Raw genomic sequence first — 8,884 nt, 5'->3', positions numbered from 1 at the left:
GCTTAGAATCGGGACTTCAAAGACGTTTTGAACGTCATGGATCATATGAGATGTTCCAGGAGTTGAAGTTAATATTTCAAGCAAATACCCGAGTTGAGAGATATGAAGTCTCCAACAAGTTCTATAGCTAAAAGATGGAGGAGAATAGCTCAAGCAGTGAGCATGTGTTCAGATTGTCTGGGTACTACAATCACTTGAATCAAGTGGGAGTTAATCTTCCAGATAAAATAGTGATTGACAGAATTCTCTAGTCACCATCGTCAAGTTAGTATAACTTCGTGATGAACTATAGTACGCAAGGGATGACGAAAACGATTCCCGAGCTTTTCATGATGATGAAATCGATGAAGGTACAAATCAAGAAAGAGCATCAAGTGTTGATATTAACAAGACCACTAGTTTCAAGAAAAGGGCAAAGGGAAAGAAAGGGAACTTCAAGAAGAACGGCAAGCAAGTTGCTGCTCAAGTGAAGAAGCCCAAGTCTGGACCTAAGCCTGAGACTAAGTGCTTCTATTGCAAAGGGACTGGTCACTGGAAGCGGAACTGCCCCAAGTATTTGGCGGATAAGAACGATGGCAAAGTGAATACTACTATATTTGATATACATGTTATTGATGTGTACATTACTAGTGTTTATAGCAACCCCTCGGTATTTGATACTAGTACAGTTGCTAAGAGTAGTAACTCGAAACGGGAGTTGCAGAATGAACAGATGCTAGTTAAGGGTGAAGTGACAATGTGTGTTGGAAGTGGTTCCAAGATTGATATGATCATCATCGCACACTCCCTATACTTTCGGGATTAGTGTTAAACCTAAATAAATGTTATTTGGTGTTTGCGTTGAGCATTAATATGATTTGATCATGTTTATTGCAAAATGGTTATTCATTTAAGTTAGAGAATAATTGTTGTTTTGTTTACATGAATAAAACCTTCTATGGTCATACACCCAATAAAAATGTTCATTGGATCTCGATCGTAGTGATACACATATTCATAATATTGAAGCCAAAAGATGCAAAGTTAATAATGATATTGCAACTTATTTGTGGCACTATCGTTTAGGTCATATTGGTGTAAAGTGCATGAAGAAACTCCATGCTGATGGGTTTTTGGAATCACTTGATTATGAATCAATTGATGCTTGCAAACCATGCCTTATGGGCAAGATGACTAAGACTCCGTTCTCCGGAACAATGGAGCGAGCAACTGACTTATTGGAAATAATACATACTGATGTATGCAGTCCGATGAATGTTGAGGCTCGTGGCAGGTATCGTTATTTTCTGACCTTCACAGATGATTTGAGCATATATGAGTATATCTACTTGATGAAACATAAGTCTGAAACATTTGAAAAGTTCAAAGAACTTCAGAAGGGAAGTGGAAAATCATCGTGACAAGAAAATAAAGTTTCTACGATCTGATCGCAGATACAAATATTTGAGTTATGAGTTTGGTCTTCAATTAAAACAATGCGGAATAGTTTCACAAAATCGTGCCACCTAGAACACCACAGCATAATGGTGTGTCCGAACGTCATAACCGTACTATTATTGGATATAGTGCAATCTATGATGTTTCTTACCGATTAACCACTATAGTTTTGGGGTTATGCATTAGAGATAGCTGCATTCACGTTAACAAAGGGCACCATCTAAATCCGTTGAGACGACACCGTATGAACCGTGGTTTGGCAAGAAACCAAAGTTGTCGTTTCTTAAAGTTTGGGGTTACGATGCTTATAAGAAAAAGTTTCATCCTGATAAGTTCAAACCCAAATCAGAGAAATGTGTCTTCATAGGATACCCAAAGGAGACAGTTGGGTACACCTTCTATCATAGATCCGAAGGCAAGACATTCGTTGCTGAGAATGGATCATTTCTAGAGAAGGAGTTTCTCTCGAAAGAAGTGAGTGGGAGGAAAGTAGAACTTGATGAGGTAACTATACCTGCTCCCTTATTGGAAAGTAGATCATCACATAAATCTGTTTCTGTGACTCCTACACCAATTAGTGAGGAAGCTAATGATGATGATCATGTAACTTTAGATCAAGTTACTACCGTACCTCGTAGGTCAACCAGAGTAAGATCCGCACCAGAGTGGTACGGTAATCCTATTCTGGAGGTCATGTTAATTGACCATGACGAACCTACGAACTATGACGGAGCGATGATGAGCCCAGATTCCGCGAAATGGCTTGAGGCCATGAAATCTGAGATTGGATCCATATATGAGAACAAAGTATGGACTTTGATTGACTTGCCTGATGATTGGTGAGTCATTAAGAATAAATGGATCTTCAAGAGGAAGACGGACGCTGATAGTAGTGTTACTATCTACAAAGCTCGAATTGTCGCAAAGTGTTTTCGACAAATTCAAGGTGTTGACTACGATGAGATTTTCTCACTCGTATCAATGCTTAAAAGTCTGTCTGGATCATGTTAGCAGTTGCCGCATTTTATGAAATCTGGCAAATGGATGTCAAAACTATATTCCTTCATGGATTTCTTAAAAAGAAGAGTTGTATATGATCCAACCAGAAGGTTTTGTCGACCCTAAATGTGCTAACAAAGTGAGCAAGCTCCAGCGATCCATCTATGGACTGGTGCAAGCATCTCGGAATTGGAATATATGCTTTGATAAAGTGATCAAAGTATATGGTTTTATACAAACTTGCGGTGAAGCCTGTAGTTACAAGAAAGTGAGTGGGAGCACTACAACATTTCTGATAAGTATATGTGAATGACATATTGTTGATCGGAAAGAATGTATAATTTTCTGGAAAGCATAAAAGAGTATTTGAAAGGAGTTTTTTAAAGAAAGACCTCGATAATGCTGCTTACACATTGAGCATCAAGACCTATAGAGATAGATCAAGACGCTTGATAAGTTATTTCAATGAGTACATACCTTGACAAGATTTTGAAGTAATTCAAAATGGAACAGTCAAAGAAGGAGTTATTGCCCGTGTTGCAAGGTGTGAAGTTGAGTAAAGACTCAAAACCCGACCACAACAGAAAATAGAAAGAGAATGATAAGTCATTCCCTATGCCTCAGTCATAGGTTCTATAAAGTATGCTATGCTGTTTACCAGTCCTATTGTATACCTTAGCATCTTTCTGGCAAGGGAGTACAATAGTGATCTAGGAGTAGATCACTAGACAGCGGTCAAAATTATCCTTAGAGGACTAAGGAAATATTTCTCAGTTATGGAGGTGATAAAAGAGTTCGTTGTAAAGAGTTATGTCGATGCAAGCTTTTTACATCGATCTAGATGACTCTAAGTCTCAATCTGGATACATATTGAAAGTGGGAGCAATTAGCTAAAGTAGCTCCATGCAGAGCATTGTAGACATAGAAATTTGCGAAATACATACGAATCTGAATGTTGCAGACCCGTAGACTAAACTTCTCTCACAAGCAAAACATGATCACACATTAGTACTCTTTGGGTGTTAATCACATAGCGACGTGAACTAGATTACTGAATCTAGTAAACCCTTTGGTTGTTGGTCACATGGTGATGTGTACTATGGGTGTTAATCACATGATGATGTGAACTATCGATGTTAATCACATGGTGATGTGATCTAGATTATTGACTCTAGTGCAAGTGGGAGACTGAAGGCAATATGCCCTAGAGGCAATAATAAAGTTATTATTTATTTCCTTATATCATGACAAATGTTTATTATTCATGCTAGAATTGTATTAACCAGAAATATGATACATGTGTGCATACATAGACAAACAGAGTGTCACTAGTATGCCTCTACATGACTAGCTCGTTGATCAAAGATGGTTATGTTTCCTAGCCACAGACAAAGAGTTGTCATTTGATTAACAGGATCACATCATTAGGAGAATGATGTGATTGACTTGACCATTCCGTTGGCTTAGCACTTGATCGTTTAGTGTGTTGCTATTGCTTTCTTCACGACTTATACATGTTCCTATGACTATGAGATTATGCAACTCCCGTTTACCGGAGGAACACTTTGTGTGCTACCAAACATCACAACGTAACTGGGTGATTATAAAGGTGCTCTACAGGTGTCTCCGAAGGTATTTGTTGGGTTGGCGTATTTCGAGATTAGGATTTGTCACTCCGATTGTCGGAGAGGTATCTCTGGGCCCACTCGGTAATACACATCACTATAAGCCTTGCAAGCATTGTAACTAATGAGTTAGTTGCGGGATGATGTACTACGAAACGAGTAAAGAGACTTTCCGGTAACGAGATTGAACTAGGTATTGAGATACCGACGATCGAATCTTGGGCAAGTAACATATCGATGACAAAGGGAACAACGTATGTTGTTATGCGGTCTGATCGATAAAGATCTTCGTAGAATATGTGGGAGACAATATGAGCATCCAGGTTCTGCTATTGGTTATTGACCAGAGACGTGTCTCGGTCATGTCTACATAGTTCTCGAACCCGTAGGGTCCGCACGCTTAAAGTTTCGATGACGGTTATATTATGAGTTTTGATGTACCGAAGGCTGTTCGGAGTTCCGGATGTGATCACGGACATGACGAGGAGTCTCAAAATGGTCGAGACATGAAGATTAATATATTGGAAGCCTATATCTGGATATCGGAAGTGTTCCGGGTGAAATTGGGATTTTACCGGAGTACCAAGGGGTTACCGGAACCCCCCGGGGGATTAATGGGCCATAGTGGGCCTTAGTGGAGAAGAGGAGAGGCGGCCAGGGCAGGGCCGCACGCCCCCCCCCCCCCTAGTCCGAATGGGACAAGGAGAGGGGGGCGGCGCCCCCCCCCCCTTTCCTTCCTCTCTCCCTCCTCTTTCCCCCCTTCTCCTAATCCAACAAGGAAGGGAGGGAGTCCTACTCCCGGTGGGAGTAGGACTCCTCCTGGCGCGCCTCCTCCTGGACGGCCGCACCTCCCCCCTTGCTCCTTTATATACGGGGGCAGGGGGCACCCCATAGACACAACAATTGATCGTTTGATCTTTTAGCCGTGTGCGGTGCCCCCCTCCACCATAGTCCACCTCGATAATACTGTAGCAGTGCTTAGGCGAAGCCCTGCGTCGGTAGAACATCATCATCGTCACCACGCCGTCGTGCTGACGAAACTCTCCCTCAACACTCGGCTGGATCGGAGTTCGAGGGACGTCATCGGGCTGAACGTGTGCTGAACTCGGAGGTGTCGTACGTTTGGTACTTGATCGGTCGGATCGTGAAGACGTACGACTACATCAACCGCGTTGTGCTAACGCTTCCGCTTTCGGTCTACGAGGGTACGTGGACAACACTCCCCCCTCTCGTTGCTATGCATCACCATGATCTTGCGTGTGCATAGGAATTTTTTTGAAATTACTACGTTCCCCAACAATATAGACTTGCGGTGAAGCCTGTATTTACAAGAAAGTGAGTGGGAGCACTACAACATTTCTGATAAGTATATGTGAATGACATATTGTTGATCGGAAAGAATGTCAAATTTTCTGTAAAGCATAAAGGTGTTTTTGGAAGGATTTTTTCAAAGAAAGACCTCGATGAAGCTGCTTACACACTAAGCATCAAGATCTATAGAGATAGATCAAGACGCTTGATAAGTTATTTCAATAGTACATACCTTGACAAGATTTTGAAGTAGTTCAAAATGGAACAGTCAAAGAAGGAGTTCTTGCTTGTGTTGCAAGGTGTGAAGTTGAGTAAATACTCAAAACCCGACCACAGCAGAAAATAGAAAGAGAATGATAAGTCATTCCCTATGCCTCAGTCATAGGTTCTATAAAGTATGCTATGTTGTTTACCAGTAATATTGTATACCTTAGCATCTTTTTGGCAAGGGAGTACAATAATGAAAAAAGAGTTCGTCGTAAAGAGTTACGTCGATACAAGCTTTTTACATCGATCTAGATGACTCTAAGTCTCAATCTGGATACATATTGAAAGTGGGAGCAATTAGCTAGAGTGGCTCCATGCAGAGCATTGTAGACATAGAAATTTGTGAAATACATACGGATCTGAATGTTGCAGACCCATAGACTAAACTTATCTCACAAGCAAAACATGATCACTCTTTGGGTGTTAATCACATAGCGATGTGAACTAGATTATAGACTCTAGTAAACCCTTTGGGTATTAGTCACATGGAGATGTGAACTTATCACATAAAGATGTGAACTAGATTATTGACTCTAGTGCAAGTGGGAGACTGAAGTAAATATTCCCTAGAGGCAATAATAAAGTTATTATTTATTTCCTTATATCATGCTAAATGTTTATTATTCATGCTAGAATTGTATTAACCGGAAACATGATACATGTGTGAATACATAGACAAACAGAGTGCCACTAGTATGCCTCTACTTGACTAGCTCGTTGATCGAAGATGGTTATGTTTCCTAGCCATAGACAAAGAGTTGTCATTTGATTAACGGGATCACATCATTAGGAGAATTATGTGATTGACTTGACCCATTCCGTTAGCTTAGCACTTGATCGTTTAGTTTGTTGCTATTGCTTTCTTCATGGCTTATACATGTTCCTGTGACTATGAGATTATGCAACTCCCGTTTACCGGAGGAACACTTTGTGTGCTACCAAACGTCACAACGTAACTAGGTGATTATAAAGGTGCTCTACAGGGGTCTCCAAAAGTACTTGTTCGGTTGGCGTATTTCAAGATTAGGATTTGTCACTCCGATTGTCACAGAGGTATCTCTGGGCCCACTCGGTAATACACATCACTTAAGCCTTGCAAGCATTGCAACTAATGAGTTAGTTACGGGATGATGTATTACGGAACGAGTAAAGAGACTTGCCGGTAACGATATTGAACTAGGTATTGAGATACCGACGATCGAATCTCGGGCAAGTAACATACCGATGACAAAGGGAACAACGTATGTTGTTATGCGATTCGACCGATAAAGATCTTCATAGAATATGTAGGAGCCAATATGAGCATCCAGGTTCCACTATTGGTTATTGACTGGAGACATGTCTCGGTCATGTCTACATAGTTCTCGAACCCGTAGGGTCCGCACGCTTAAAGTTCGATGACGGTTATATTATGAGTTTATGTGTTTTGATGTACTGAAGGTAGTTCAGAATCCCGGTTGTGATCATAGACATGACGAGGAGTCTCGAAATGGTCGAGACATGAAGATTGATATATTGGATGACTATATTCGGACACCGGAATGGTTCTGGGGGTTATCGATACATACTGGAGTACCGGGGGGTTACCGGAACCCCCCCGGAGGTTAATGGGCCTCATGGGCCCAATTGGTGGAAGAGGAGAGGCGGCCAAGGGGCAGCCACGCGCCCCTCCCCTCCCAAGTCCGAATTGGACTAGGAAGGGGGGCGGCGCCCCCCCTTTCCTTTCTCCCTCTTTCTCCTTCCCTCTCCTCTCCTACTCCAACATGGAAAGGGGGGAGTCCTACTCCCGGTGGGAGTAGGACTCCTCATGGGGCGCGCCAAGGGTGGCCGGCCCCCTCCCCCTCCTCTACTCCTTTATATACGGGGAGGGAGGCACCCCCTAGAGACACAACAATTGATCTCTTAGATCTTTTAGCCGTGTGCGGTGCCCCCCTCCACCATAATCCACCTCGGTCATATCGTAGCGGTGCTTAGGCGAAGCTCTGCGTCAGTAGAACATCATCATCATCACCACGCTGTCGTGCTGACAGAACTCTCCCTCAAAGCTCGGCTGGATGGGAGTTCGAGGGACGTCATCGAGTTGAACGTGTGCAGAACTTGGAGGTGTCGTGCGTTCGGTGCTTGATCGGTCGGATCGTGAAGACGTACGACTACATCAACCGCGTTGTGCTAACGCTTCCGCTTTCGGTCTACGAGGGTATGTGGACACACTCTCCCCTCTCATTGCTATGCATCACCATGATCTTGCGTGTGCGTAGGAAATTTTTTGAAATTACTATGTTCCCCGACAGGAACAATATGAAGATGCATAATGGGTTGTGATCAACGATCGTTACCGACTCCGGGAGTGCAGCAGACGAATCGGTGCGGATTGTGCTTGGAGTCCCTCAAACGTCGATGAAGATCCCGCGAACCGCCCTCGAACGATCCCTCAAACATAGGACGAAAGCACGGCCTCTCTACTTGGTTGCAAGCGTACGGTTTTCACGATCCGGCAATGCTTCGCCGTCCAGAGCTAATCGACGCCCGAGAATTAGAGGGAGAAGATTAGAACCACGTTGGGCTTCTAATTATGAGGATTAGAGGTGGCTAGGGCTAACTCTAATTAGTCAACTAGGACCAACTAGAACTAGAACTAGATCAACTAGAGGATCCAAAACTTGTGTATCCAATAGGGTGAAATCCTCTAGTATATATAGGTTGGAGGGGAGACGAAGGGCAGGCACCAGAGGGGAAGGAGTCCCCTTGGTGCGCCAGCCTTGGGGGGGGGGAGTCCACCCACCCCAAGTAGGATTCGCCCCCCCCCCCCGTCCCCCCTCCCCTTGATGGGAAAGGGGGCGCCACTTCCATATGGGCCTTTGTGGCCCATATCTCCCTCCACCTCTTGGCCTTATTAGGCCCATTGGTATTAAATTAAATATATGTTTATTCTAAAAAATTCAGAATATTATATATATAATTTAACATCCTTAGAAACATTTTCCACACACACACACACACACATATATATATTAATCGATACTACCCGGTATTACCCGATATTCACTTGAACCCTTCCGGTGACCCCGAAACGCTTCCGGAACCTCTCGAAACTATTCTGGATATTAACGAAACAATTTCACAAATATATTCTCATCACTCCCGCACTACTAACACTCAGCAGATCGTGATTACCTTAAGCTTGTGACCCCGTAGGTTCAGTAAATCATAGACATGAACGAAACCCCTTCGTTCAATGACCGATA

The sequence above is a fragment of the Triticum urartu genome, chromosome 1, assembly GCF_003073215.2.
Source record: "Triticum urartu cultivar G1812 chromosome 1, Tu2.1, whole genome shotgun sequence".
Taxonomy (NCBI): domain Eukaryota; kingdom Viridiplantae; phylum Streptophyta; class Magnoliopsida; order Poales; family Poaceae; genus Triticum; species Triticum urartu.
The sequence above is the reverse complement of the archived record's forward strand: the minus strand, read 5'-3'. Positions refer to the sequence as shown.